Source organism: Lissotriton helveticus, chromosome 7, assembly GCF_964261635.1.
Source record: "Lissotriton helveticus chromosome 7, aLisHel1.1, whole genome shotgun sequence".
NCBI classification, from domain to species: Eukaryota; Metazoa; Chordata; class Amphibia; order Caudata; family Salamandridae; genus Lissotriton; species Lissotriton helveticus.
The window spans coordinates 699,724,771-699,739,298 of NC_136068.1; the positions used below are offsets into that span (position 1 = coordinate 699,724,771).

The following is a 14,528-nucleotide window of genomic DNA, read 5'->3' on the forward strand; positions in this document are numbered from 1 at the left end:
TAGAGAGCAAGCACACAATCACAAAAATTTGTTTAAGGTCATTGTATGCTGGCAGGAATGAATGAATTAATGAATGCTGTGATTTCTAGAGCGTGCAGCTACTCCGAGGAGTGTCCCGGTGCTAAGTGGAATAAAAGAGAGCTCTGAATGTCAAATTAGATAGTAAAGTGCCAAGTCTTGAGTTACATCTCAATGAAGCCTGCTTGGAGTCTAGTAAATTGCTCTGATTTGCCAATATGACTCATACGCACTATACTTCTTTTTTCCTTATTATTTTTCTGACAAAGTCTGTATCTCTGACACAGATCTTCTTTAAAATTCATGAATTTTGTAATAAACTAGTGTTTCCTAAATGTCCTGGTAATCAAATCTCTCCCCACATGAGTTTGGCCATGCAAATAGCAGGACATTGAACATAGCATGCTATAAGGAAGTACATATTTATATTCATGAGAAGTATGCTGATCATTTCTTTTACAACCTGATTGTTCCCAATTCTGTATCTCATCCTCTGGTACCTCTACCTGGAGTTTTCTCAGTAAATGCAAACAGGTCTGTGTTGGGTTCAACAAGGAACAATTTAAATCTACAGCATTTTAATTAGAACTTTCACCTGATTCATTTTGGTCTTTTTTTGCATTCCAGTCTGCTCATGTGATCTCACAGTTTCATTCTCAAGTGCACAGTATCCTGCCAACCGGTCCTTATATTTGCTTAACAGCGTAACAAAGTTATTTCCAGGCTAATGGGTAATACACTTGGCAATGGTAATTTATTTAGGTTTTTTGTATTTCTTCCAGTGAATCAAGAATATATAAACCATTTCTGATGGCTATACCAGCAGATGACATAAAACCTCTTTGTGTCCACAAAAGAAGTTTTACTATCCAATTACAAGAGGTTTGTCAAATGGCCAAAGATTGTATTGAATGAACAGAAAATGTGAGCTTTGGGGGATATTCTGAGTAACCAGACCACTAAACTATTTACAGCAAGTTTGAATAAGGATGGGTTTTTAGTTGCAGAAGCGATCTATGTAGATACCGTCGACCAGATGGGCTCCCTCTTTATAGAGACTCGCCACCCCAATTGGCGTCCAATAGTTCACAAATCATCAGTATCATGGTATAATAAGGCATGTAGACAGAAAAAGACTTTATTGATATCTGCTATCAAAAGTCATAATGCTGTTGAGGTACGTCGGGCCAGATTGGCGTATAGGCGGGTTGTGGTAGAGGCCAAGAGGACCTGGGAGGAAACACATTGGACAGAACTAAAGGATGCTAGTCTGTCTGAGAACGGTGAGCTGTTTTGTGGTCTGGTCAGGAGATCCAATGGGCGGGACCCTGACCAAATTCCGAATCATATTACTGACAGGGAATGGCATGATCACTTTAGAAACCTTTATGCGGGTGATGAGAGCCTTCATGCAAGAAGGAGTCCATATTGCTCCCCATTCGTACCTTTCCCAGCGCCTTTTGATCCCGTAGTGAAAGGTGAGGTGGAGGTCGCCATAAACAAGATTGTCCCGGCCAAAGCCCCTGGCCAAGATGGGCTACCAGGCGATTTATTCCGAGCACACCCCGGAAGATGGGCCACATACTTCGCTCTTCTTACCAATGCTCTCCTGGAAGGGGCCCCTGTCCCCGACTCATGCAAGGGGGCGGAAGTCATTCCCATTTATAAGAAGGGCTCCCGAGAGGATCCTGCCAACTATTTACCCATCAGCCTTATTGATGCTGGTCAGAAGGTGGTTGGCAGGGTCCTTTTGGAGAGAATTCTCTCCTGGGCCGAGGAGAATAGTATCTTGTTGCAATTCCAGGCAGGCTTCAGGTCATGCACAAGTACGGTCGACCAGGCCTTTAGGCTGGCCCTTCTACACTGGAAAGTGGTGACCATTGGTAAGGGCAGTCTTTATCTCGCTTTTATCGACCTAAAGACTGCCTTTGACCTGGTCCCCAGAGACCGCCTTTGGTCAGTCCTACAGGGGATGGGGTTTCCACAGCCCATATTAAATCTTCTAGTCCGCATGCACGAAGACAATTATGGTTGAATCAGGTGGGGCTCACAGGAACAAAACAACAGAAAGAATTCCTGTGAATAGGGGCGTCAGGCAGGGATGCGTCATGGCCCCCACCCTTTTCTCACTGTTTGTTAACGGGGTGGTCTCCTTTTTGCTGGAAATAAATGCTGATGCCCCTGTTCTTGCGGGTGATAAAGTGCCTGCTTTACTTTTCGCGGACGACACCCTACTAATATCCAAAACTCCAGTCGGACTGCAGAAGTTGTTAAATAGGTTCCTTCTTTTTTGTCACCAGAGGGGCCTAGTAATTAACACCTCCAAAACAAAGCTTCTTCACTTTAATGCTAGTAGGCCAGCAAAGTCTACCCATACACTAGATGGGGCACCATTAGAGTGTATTAAAACTTTTGATTATTTGGGAATCAGAATGTCTGATAACCTTAGTTGGCGCCCACACATTGACAAAATGGCCCTGAAATTCAAGCGCGTTGTGGGCGTGCTAGGAAGGGAACATCGTGCCTCAAAGTCCAGGCCAATTGCTCCCGCTCTTGAGTTTTATGCTGCCGGGGCCGTAGGTTCGGCACTGTATGGTGCTGAGCTTTGGGGCTTCGACAGTGTCGATCCCATTACAAAAGCGGAAAATACATTTTTTAGAGAACTGACCTCACTCCCACAGGGAACCCCTACCAAGCCTTTAGGCTGGCCCTTCTACACTGGAAAGTGGTGACCATTGATAAGGGCAGTCTTTATCTCGCTTTTATCGACCTAAAGACTGCCTTTGACCTGGTCCCCAGAGACCGCCTTTGGTCGGTCCTACAGGGGATGGGGTTTCCACAGCCCATCTTAAATCTTCTAGTCCGCATGCACGAGGACAATTATGCTTGAATCAGGTGGGGCTCACAGGAACAAAACAACAGAAAGAATTCCTGTGAATAGGGGTGTCAGGCAGGGATGCGTCATGGCCCCCACCCTTTTCTCACTGTTTGTTAACGGGGTGGTCTCCTTTTTGCTGGAAATAAATGCTGATGCCCTTGTTCTTGCGGGTGATTAAGTGCCTGCTTTACTTTTCGCGGACGACACCCTACTAATATCCAAAACTCCAGTCGGACTGCAGAAGTTGTTAAATAGGTTCCTTCTTTTTTGTCACCAGAGGGGCCTAGTAATTAACACCTCCAAAACAAAGCTTCTTTACTTTAATGCTAGTAGGTCAGCAAATTCTACCCATACACTAGATGGGGCACCATTAGAGTGTATTAAAACTTTTGATTATTTGGGAATCAGAATGTCTGATAACTTTAGTTGGCGCCCACACATTGACAAAATGGCCCTGAAAATCAAGCGCGTTGTGGGCGTGCTAGGAAGGGATCATCGTGCCTCAAAGTCCAGGCCAATTGCTCCCGCTCTTGAGTTTTATGCTGCCGGGGCCATAGGTTCGGCACTGTATGGTGCCGAGCTTTGGGGCTTCGACAGTGTCGATCCCATTACAAAAGCGGAAAATACATTTTTTAGAGAACTGACCTCACTCCCACAGGGAACCCCTACCAAGCCACTTCTTAGTGATCTGGGACGCCGTCTAATCAAGGATATTACCACCCTACGCCCACTCCTCTATAGGGCCATGTCTGAACTGGGGTGGTGTGGAGTGCAAAAAAACGATGGATTTAGGCCCAGATCTCTGTACTGGGGTGAATGTATGACATTGATCTGCATTCTGTCCATCAATTGCTGTTTTTGCATTTGTCACCCCGAGTGGGATGGGTATGCTCAGACGTGAGTCCCATGCTCTCCACACCACTGGAGTCAAGCTATCCTGGCTGAAGACGGCTGATAGCTAGAAACCGGTCCTCTAATATGCTTGATTCCGGTCCAGGAAAGACATGGCTTGGCAGTTCGGGCTGGACTGTTCCCATGAGGCACAGGGTCAAGGCTGATTTGCATATGGCCATGTCTGAACTGGGGTGGTGTGGAGTGCAAAAAAACGATGGATTTAGGCCCAGATCTCTGTACTGGGGTGAATGTATGACATTGATCTGCATTCTGTCCATCAATTGTTGTTTTTGCATTTGTCACCCCGAGTGGGATGGGTATGCTCAGACGTGAGTCCCATGCTCTCCACACCACTGGAGTCAAGCCATCCTGGCTGAAGACGGCTGATAGCCAGAAACCGGTCCTAGGATGCTTGATTCTGGTCCAGGAAAGACATGGCTTGGCAGTTCGGGCTGGACTGTTCCCATGAGGCACAGGGTCAAGGCTGATTTGCATATGGCCATGTCTGAACTGGGGTGGTGTGGAGTGCAAAAAAACAATGGATTTAGGCCCAGATCTCTGTACTGGGGTGAATGTATGACATTGATCTGCATTCTGTCCATCAATTGTTCTTTTTGCATTTGTCACCCCGAGTGGGATGGGTATGCTCAGACGTGAGTCCCATGCTCTCCACACCACTGGAGTCAAGCTATCCTGGCTGAAGACGGCTGATAGCCAGAAACCGGTCCTAGGATGCTTGATTCCGGTCCAGGAAAGACATGGCTTGGCAGTTCGGGCTGGACTGTTCCCATGAGGCACAGGGTCAAGGCTGATTTGCATATGGCCATGTCTGAATTGGGGTGGTGTGGAGTGCAAAAAAAACGATGGATTTAGGCCCAGATCTCTGTACTGGGGTGAATGTATGACATTGATCTGCATTCTGTCCATCAATTGTTGTTTTTGCATTTGTCACTCCTCTATTGGGCACGTCTTTGGCGAACACCAGAGCTATCAAAATATGCTGACGGCCTTAGAGAAGTGATGAACTTGGCGGGATCGCATAAGATCAGTTGGTTAACAAGCATGAAAAAGTTTCTTTTGGCTCTGGGACTTAAAGGGGTGTGGGAGTCTGAGACCTCGTTGACCAAGGAAGAGATCAAGGGTGCCTATTGGGCATGTCCCACTTGGAGCCCTATCTTGATTTTATTCAGAAACCCAGGGATAGGGCACTTTTTATTCAGTTTAGATTAGGCACGCTCCCTGTGCGCGAACACACAAATAAATGGAAACCACCCCATCAAACCCCTTTAGATTGTCCATACTGTGAAGGTATTGTTAAAAGTGTCTCACATCTTTTGTTCGTATGCCCAGCCTATACCAACCCAAGAACTAAGTGGCTGAAACCGATATGTTGGCAGATTGGAACTAGAAACTATCGTGAAGCCCTTAGAATCCTGCAAGCTGACGCCAATACAACTTTCGCTTGTGGTGTGGCTAAATTTCTAAGCTGGCCTTGGGTGATAAGATCAAAGGGGATGGTACCCGATTGAAGTTTTCATCTCTTGAAGATGGAAAAAATATTAAAAAGAAATATATATACTATTTGTATCAAAGCAGAGATAGTTTAATTCACGTTTAACTATTAGTTTTCTGTGTCGTATAAAAATGCTATTTATTGTTTTAATAATTACAATGAATGACCCACTCGGGTTATGGTATGTAGTTGACTAACTGTTTAGAGATTTGAATAGTCACTATACTGCCCTGTACAATATACTGCACCATTTGAGAGTTGTATTTGTAAGATCCCCTAACTCAACTTTTATGTGTATCCTTTTTAAAATCTGTTTTTAAAGAATTTGTGAAACGCTTTTAAGATATTTTTATATTGAAATAAAGCTTTGTTGTTGTATAAATTGTCACATTCAGATTGTTTGCAAAGCAATAAGCTCTTGTCAGTGATTAAGTTACATTAGTCAGGTATGATGCTTCAATTATTTCAGAAATGGAACATACTGCATAGGCAGCCTCCAATGCTCCATGGTGGTCTCTCAAACAAGAACCATCCAAAAACAAAGTCAGAACCGCCATTTTGAGAGGAATTTCTTTCATATCTGGTCTTGGTTTGGTACATAATTCTCGGCCATTTACACAATTATGTTCATAATCATCATCATCATTATTTCTGTCCCGGTCTTCCTTGCTGTCCGAGTCAGGAAGCAATGTTGAGGGATCAGAAAATTGCGCCTTCTGATAGATTTTTTCAGCTGCCAATATGATTTGCTCATTCCCAGTAGGGTGGCTGTTTGTCATGTGTTGCATCTTAGTTTGGGTCAGCAAAATCTCAACTGAATGAAAGACAAACACAATTAATGTATATCCCATTACAATTCCTTAACTTTGTTTAATTGTAAAGCAAGCAGCTGCAAATGATTTCAGACAACCTGGAAGAGCTAGCCCAGCAGACTGTGCACCTGGCCTCGTGATGTCCCCCCCCATTGATTTTTGGATTAATGCAGATAAATCCCACCCACCTTTTTCATGACAGAAGAAGTAGAACCAGGCACTCCAGGGGCAGGTGCATTGCAATTTTATTTTCAAAAATCCCGGAATGCCTCTATTATTCATCATATAATCATACTGGATCTCTTCTAAAACTGTGAGTTAGCCTTATTAAAGACTTCACAGTCAAGGAAAATTTGGAATCCACTGACAACAGTAGCCAACAACTTCCAGGAACATTCTCACCGCCTACTGAGTGGTTGGAGGATCCACTATCAGAATTGCAGAAACACATTCTTTTGAGACTTTCTTTGCTTCTTTTTCAATGTGATGATAAACAAAAATCCCTTCTTTTTTTTAGAATACTGAAACTTGGTGGTGGAAACCCATGGCCATTGTCAGCTAAATGATTCAGAAGTGCAATTGTGTCTAATTTACAGTTCTCATTTGTCTTTGATGCCACAAGAAGGTCATCAATGTACTTCACTAAGACTGAGTTACATGGCAAAATGTAGATTCTTCAAAATCTTCTTTACAATCTGAAATCTAAGGACTTTCAATATACCCCTGTGGAGTTCGACATCAAATCAAGACTTTATTTTGGAACAGGAACATAAAAAGAAATTGACTATCCTCTTGCGGAGGAATAGAAAAGAATGCTTGGCACAAGTCAATGGCTGTATACCATTCTCCATCTTCATGAATCTAGAAAAATAATACTGCAGGATTTAGTACCTCCTGACAACCTGGGATCACTGTATTTTTTTAATTCCTCAGGTTTTGAACAATTCTTCATTTACCACTCATTTTTAATGCCCAATATCTGTGAGTTGTAAGGACTACCAAGTACCTCTTGTTGAATGCTTTGTTCTATCATTTGTTCAATAGCAGTATTCATTCCCTCTTTTCCTTTTTTTTAAAGTCTGCATTGCCTAATTCTAGGGAAGACTGCATTGGCATGTAGAATAATCCTAACAGTTTCTGCACATTTTATCATTCCTATCACTTTGCCTATGAAATCCCATACCTTTCCTCTGAGAGTAATCTAGAGGTAGGTCATCTTTTGTAAGAACTGGAAGCGGGGGGCATGGCTTGGGCAGCCAAGGTATTAGCAGTGTTCTGAGCCTGTTCCCACTGCCCCCACAAATATTCTCTGCCATCCTGCACAACAGCAACACATATTAACTCCACTGACTCTCCTTGTCTAAGGGAGATGCTAGGGGCCCAGCCTGAGCTGTTTTGCTGCTGCCGTGGGTAGGCTCAGGACCCGCATCGCAGTGCCTGCCGCGAGGAATTTAGTACAATGGCGACTGTCATTTAAGCCCAGAGCTGAAGGTGCAGCATTTGAGAGAGATGACAAACTGCCAGCCCCTCCATCTCTGCTGTTGCAGGAACCATATGCGCAGGAGTGGCTTCAGGTCGGCATTGGCCCCGTACACTCTGGGGCCCTGATTTGGAGGCTGTCAAGACTGCTGCTGCCGTCTAGACCACTGCTGCGGGTGTGTAACACATCGGGAGAGCTGCCATCAATTGGAGGCTGCACCGTGACCTCTGCCTTTGGGACGGCTGAACATAGAGGTATGTGAGGCGGCAGAGACTATGCACATCTGCGATTTTCTCTCCGCCTGTGACAGCTGGGAGCCCACATTGCCCTTGGGTTCTCAGGCCTCCTGACATGATACCTGACATGATACCTACAGTGGCCCTTGCCACCCTTACTCTCAGCAGCGGTCTCTGCCCTGTCTGAAGCAGCACAGGGGCAGAATTTTGACCAGCCTGAGGATCTCCATCTTCATTGCATGGCAGTTGGAGTGGGGTAGACCGATCTGGTGGACAAGACACAGCGGCATCAACACTCCACTTGGATCTGGGTTGCTATGGCTCCTCTCACCCACCTGTATTGCAGAGCTGACCTGGGCTGGGACCACCTACACGGTCTCAGGTGTGTTGCTTGTTGGGGGCTCACAGGAGTGGCTGTGGAGGAGTGGGTGACTCTATGGTGGACAAACCTTTGCTTGCCTGGGACTTCTCCCTGCATGTCTGAGATGCTTCACAGCTGAGCTTCCTAGCGGACTGGCTGCTTGTGCTGCCCCAATGGGGCAAACAGGCCACAGGAAGTGAAATAAATCTCTCCTAATAGCGCTGGTGAACTCTAGGGGTGGGCATAAAACTCCGCCCTAACAGCATAGTGGATGAAGCCAGCCACCCCTGCTCCCCGGCCCAGTCCCTGCTTTTGAAAGCAGCCAGGCCAGGGATAGCCTCCCCGGTCCCCAGTGGACCCCCGTCCCCATCGCCCGGACCCTAGGCTGGCTTGCAGGACGGGAGGCTCACGCAACCTGGGGCCAGCCGGACGATGCTCAAACCCCGGACCCGTCCCATCTTCTGAACCTTAGCCAGGCCGGGGAGAGCCTCCACGGCCCCGGTGGACCCCTGTCCCCAGCGCGTGGACCCTCTGATGGCTTTCAGGGCAGGGGGCTCACGCACCCCGGGGCCTGCCGGACAGAGCTCAAGCCCCAGGCCAGTCCCAGCTTTTGAACCCTAGCCAGGATGGGGAGAACCACCCCGGGACCCGGTGGACCCCCGTCCCCAGTGCCCGGACCCTCTGATGGCTTGCAGGAAGGGGGGCTCACACACCCCTGGGCCCGCCGGACCGAGCTCAAGCCCCGGGCCCGGTCCCAGCTTCCGAGCGCTAGCCAGTCCTGGGAGAGCCTCCCCGGCCCCGGTGGACCCCCGTCCCCAGCACCCGCACCCTCTGACGGCTTGCAGAATGGGGACTCATGCACTCCGCGGTCTGATGGAGGGAGCTCAAGCCCTGGGCCCGGTCCCAGTTTCAGAGCCCTAGCCAGGCCGGGAAGAGCCTCACCGGGCCCCAGTGGACCCCTGTCCCCAGCACCCAGACCCTCGGCCGGAACCAAGGAGGGTTAAGCTCAGGCCTTGTCCTCTCCCCGACGGCCTGCCCGGGGAGCCCATTTTCCTTGACTATTAAGCCCCCAAGTAGTGGGGGAAGGACGAAATTGGAGTTAGCCCAGCCGCCGGCCCGCAGGGCCATCTGGTCACCCAGCCTGCAGGGCCATCTGGTCGCCCTGCCCGCAGGGCCATCTGGTCGCGCAGCCAGGCGACCAGATGGCCCGCGACAACCCAGTGCCCAGATGGCCTGGGAGGGTGCCGTATCCTGTCGCCCTTGCAGTCCAGCAAGGGTGGCCAGGTGCACCGAGCCAGCTGCTCTGGAGGCTCCTTCCCCCGGGTGGCTGCTGCTCACCTCCCTGCCTGACTTGCCCGGGAGCAGCGGGAAGGGGAGGCCATCTGGTCACCCTGCCGACCTGCAGGAGATGATGGCCCCGTCCCCGCAGCCCGATGGGGCAGGGATGGGAGGGGGAGGCCCCCGTGCCGAAGGGCACGTGGTGGAGGTGGCCTCCCGTGGACCCGTGTTACCCCCCTGCATCCCACCCGCTGGCCTAGCAACAGAGGGACCCACCCCTGGGTGTGGTGGAGGGAGGTGTCTGTGGGCACCCACGCACGGAGAGAGAAAAGCTTGGCTCAGAGGATGACTTTCGATAGATCGCATCGATGTAGCTGTTCTGCTACTTAGAAACCCTGACCCAGAACCAGGTCCTCTACGAATGATTTAGCACCATGTGCCCCACGAACATGCGGTGCACTAAGGGTGATGGAGGTGCCCCCTTCCGTCTGCACTCCGGTCCCCAAGCAAGCGGCTCTACGCACCCCCCCCCCCCCACCCGAGAGAGGCCGGCTATCCCAGGCGAACCGAGGCTCCATGGCACTGTGGTAGCATTACGGTTTAGGTGGATTCTAACTTAGAGGCGTTCAGTCATAATCCCACAGATAGTAGCTTTGCCCCATTGGCTCCTCAGCCAAGCACATACACCAAATGTCTGAACCTGCGGCTCCTCTTGTACTGAGCAGGATTACTATTGCAACAACACATTATCAGTAGGCTAAACCTAACCTGTCTCACAACGGTTTAAACCCAGCTCAAGTTCCCTATTAGGTGGTGAACAATTCAACACTTGGTGAATTCTGCTTCACAATGATAGGAAGAGTCGACATCGAAGGATCAAAAAGCGATGTCGCTATGAACGCTTGGCCGCCACAAGCCAGTTATCCCTGTGGTAACTTTTCTGACACCTCCTGCTTGAAACCCAAAATGTCAGAAGGATCGTGAGGCCCCCGCTTTCACAGTCTGTATTCATACTGAAAATCGAGATCAAGCGAGCTTTTGCCCTTCTGCTCCGAGGGAAGATTCTGTCCTCCCTGAGCTCGCCTTAGGACACCTGCGCTATCGTTTGACAGGTGTACCGCCCCAGTCAAACTCTCCACCTGCCACTGTCACCAGAGCAGTTCGTGCACGTTGGGTGCTTGGAGCCAGAAGCGAGAGCCCCGCGGGGCTCGCACCCCCGCCTTACCAGGTAAGTGAAAAAACAATAAGAGTAGTGGTATTTCATCGGCGGCCTGAGGGCCTCCCACTTATCCTACACCTCTCATGTCTTTTCACAGTGCCAGACTAGAGTCCATCTCAATGGGGACTTCTTTCCCCGCTGATCCTGCCAAGCCCGTTCCCTTGGCTGTGGTTTTGCTAGACAGTAGGTAGGGACAGCGGGAATCTCATTCATCCATTCATGCGCGTCACTAATTAGATGACGAGGCATTTGGCTAATCTGTACCACCTCGCGGTGGCTCATTCTGGGTTATTATGCTGTCCATCAGCGTTAATTCGGTTTTGCTTCCAACAATACAACATTCTTTCGTGCCGGATTACCGCCACACTGAACGCTGTCCTCACTTCCTCACTGCAACTGGGATCACGTATAGGCCAGAGATAGTACACATTGCAGTACTATTCCAACAATTTTAAGATTGTCTACGAACATTTCTGAGAATTAAAATATAATTAGCAGGACATCAATAATCAATATGTGATAATTATGTGAATGCAATTATTTGAGACCTATTCATCATTCAAGACATTTCAATAAGTATGATGTACCCACTATATCTATATTGTTATAAGGACACACATATATATATATATAAGGCAAAAATACACATCTACAAATTGCACATCTAATTAGAAAAAGCACATCTAGAAAAATTCCCATCTAGAAAATTCACATCTATACTAACTCTTATATAAACCTATGTGTTTAAAACATTATGTTTTATAAGGGTGACATGTGTGCTGCAAGAAAGTGTACATCTCAGTATAAGTTTGATACTCAATTGTCCATGAATACTTGGCACCTTTTAAGAGTGTCCATTAAAGTAGTCAGGAAAACATTTTTCTTGAATGGAAATGCCATTTGTAGACCTAAATCAGCCAGAAACAACATCATTACATTGAGACCAGATACCACGACATCCGACGATAAAGCCATGAAATTTAACAGTTTTTTCATTTTGTGAGATCTTTGATTTGCTGTGACAGATCTTGATAGTATTTCACTTTACTCTCAAATGCTAATTCAAGGGAATTCTGAGAATTTTCATAACGAATTGAAACATCAATCACTACAGCTGTACCATTTTTGGTAAACACTACTTCCATTCTTTTGAACTCTCTTCGGTCACTGGGAGTGGACAGTCCCGCGTTGGCCTGGATTGCCTCCTTTTTAAGTGAGCACACTTTCCAAGTCTTAACCACTAAGCCACATCTGCCACATGTCCGTCGGCGTACGGCGTTCCGCAGGGGTCCATACTCAGCCCCTTGTTGTTTAACATCTGTGTGAGACCCCTGGCCACCATCGCGGAGGACGCTGGGCTGACTATTTTTTCATACGCCGATGACACCCAAATTGTTTTCTCCCTTTCCAGCAGTGATGCAACAGTGTATCGATCCTGAAAACCGGACTGTCACGTATAGCTGAAACTAAACGGTGACAAAACGGAGATCCTCATTTTAGGGAAGCATAAAGATCTGTGGGGCCCCCAACATTGGCCCAGTGACATGGGACCCCTTCCCCAGCCAACCTCTGTGGTCCATAACCTCGGATTTCTCATAGACGACGAACTCTCTATGAGACAGCAGGCCATTAAGGAGGCCGCCATCTGCTTTGCCACCTTGCGATGGCTCCAGAAAATTCTATGGATGCTGCCTCATGCTACCAGGAGAACCGTTGTCCAGGCGTTAGTAACATCCCGCCTGGACTACGGTAATGTCCTCTATCTCGGTGCCGACGCTGCTACCATTAACAAACTTCAGGTTGTTCAAAATTCGTCGGCCCGACTTCTATGTAACATCCCGAGGAGATTATCGGCCTCACAGGCTCTTCGCGATCTACACTGGCTTAGGGTCTCTAGCCATATTAAATTCAAAGCCCTATGTTATCTTTTTCAAATTAAGCAGGGCTCGGCTCCAAAATACTTGCAGAGTTTGGTTCAACCCTACAAGCCTAGTCGCACTTTAAGATCTTCTGCCAACTGCGACTTCGTTGTCCCAAGATTCAAGCTAGCAAGGATGGGGGGACGGGCCTTTTCCCATCTAGGCCCCAAATATTGGAACGCGCTACCCATCTCTCTGAAATCAGAAACCAACCTTTTCTGTATTAGGAAAAAACTGAAAACTATACTTTTCTAATGATCTTCATGCCTTTTTGGCTGATTCATGGTGCTGTTGAGAGGTCTGTTTTTCTTCTTCAGTCTATCCCTTGCGCCGGGAAACCCACTGTGGGTAGCTGTTGCGCATTATACATTTAAATACAAATACAAATACATCTGGTTTTCGTAGTTCTCCTTGATTATTCTTAACATGAGGTTCCCTATATGCCATCCAACCACACCTTTTTGCTCTATCAATGAGCAATTCTAGAATTTTGTTATGTCTTCTTATCCTAATGTCCTTAGTTTTAGGACATGCGCCTGAAATATGAGAAATTGTTTCACAAACATCATTACAATACCTACATGGTGCAAATGCACAATTTCATGGTGATGGTTTCTCTGGTATATAAAACATTTGCTCTTAACATCAGCGCAGCTATGTACTGGTTTTCTTTAATGTTGTTATGCTTGCTGATCCAGAGGTTTGAGGTTGGATTACTTTTATACCATCACCTTGGACAGGGAGATTTGCCCATTTCTCAAACTCTTCTTTTCTCCAATCATATGTTGCTAACAAATTCAAATCATAGCTGAGAAAGCAACTGTCTAAAATGTTGAGTTTGTGTTTTTTGATGATGTGATCAATTTTTTCATTTATAATTTCTCCTGCATACATGAATGAATGCGCTATGTACAGGTCTGGAGCTGCCCTGAGATACAATAAACTATTGACTTTATTGAGACCAATTTGTGTACATAGTTTTGGTATACTGAGGCCCCCAAATGATCTTTTCGAATATAGGAGACCATCACATGTGTATACAGGAAGGTGTAGAAAGTGTTTGACATACTTTTTTATTGTTTGATCCAGAACATTCAACGTTTTTGCTTCTGTTCCTGTCATTTCTAATTTGAATGATAGTTTAGGTACCAAGTACTGACACAACATTTCAATTTTCTGCGTGGGCTTAAGTGGTAGATTATCAAGTATGACCAGTGTGTGGATCAAAGTTCAATCCGAGGTATCTCTCACTTTCTCCTGGATGAATATTTTCAATATTTTCTTTTTCAAATTGCCATGGTTTACAGTTGTTCATCAGTATTTTATCGTTATGGTTATTGATATAAAATCCAGGTGTCTTTTTCACATTCAGTTTTAATCCTGTAGCTTTACTGAACTTTTCAATGATCTTCAGATTTGTACTCATCCCTTCCCAGGTACTGCTGAGTACTGCGATGTCATCGGCAAAGGCAAGAGCGGTGATTTGTTCAATAAGATCATCTGATCCAAATGTGAAGCCCTTGCCATTTTTCTGAAGATCACAGATCAGAGGATCCATGGCAATGTTAAATAGTAGTGGGAATAAAGAGTCACCTTGTTTGACCCCAGATTTAATTGGTATTCCAGGAGTTGCTTTGTTGTTCTTTCCCTTGAAAGATGTTGTTGAGTCAGTGTATAAGTCTTTTATTATGTCTCTGATGTATGATGGAACTCTTTGCCTTGCGAGACTCTGTATAATGTGACCATGGCTGACAGAGTCGAAGGCTTTTGATATATCAATGAAAACAACTGCTAATGAGTGACTGTTTTTTGTGCCCCTTTTATGATATTTTGCAGGAGAGTCAGATTCTCGAGACAACCTCTCACCTTTATGAAGCCTTTTTGTCTCGTATTCAATTCAACAAAAAATGAGAGTCTTTT

The 14,528-nt window shown here is 46.6% G+C and overlaps 1 pseudogene; it reads right to left on the minus strand.

Moving 5' to 3' along the window:
* Positions 1-9,795: 9,795 nt before the first annotated feature.
* LOC144771028 (28S ribosomal RNA) overlaps positions 9,796-14,528 on the minus strand; it is an 8,670-nt pseudogene continuing 3,937 nt past the window's right edge.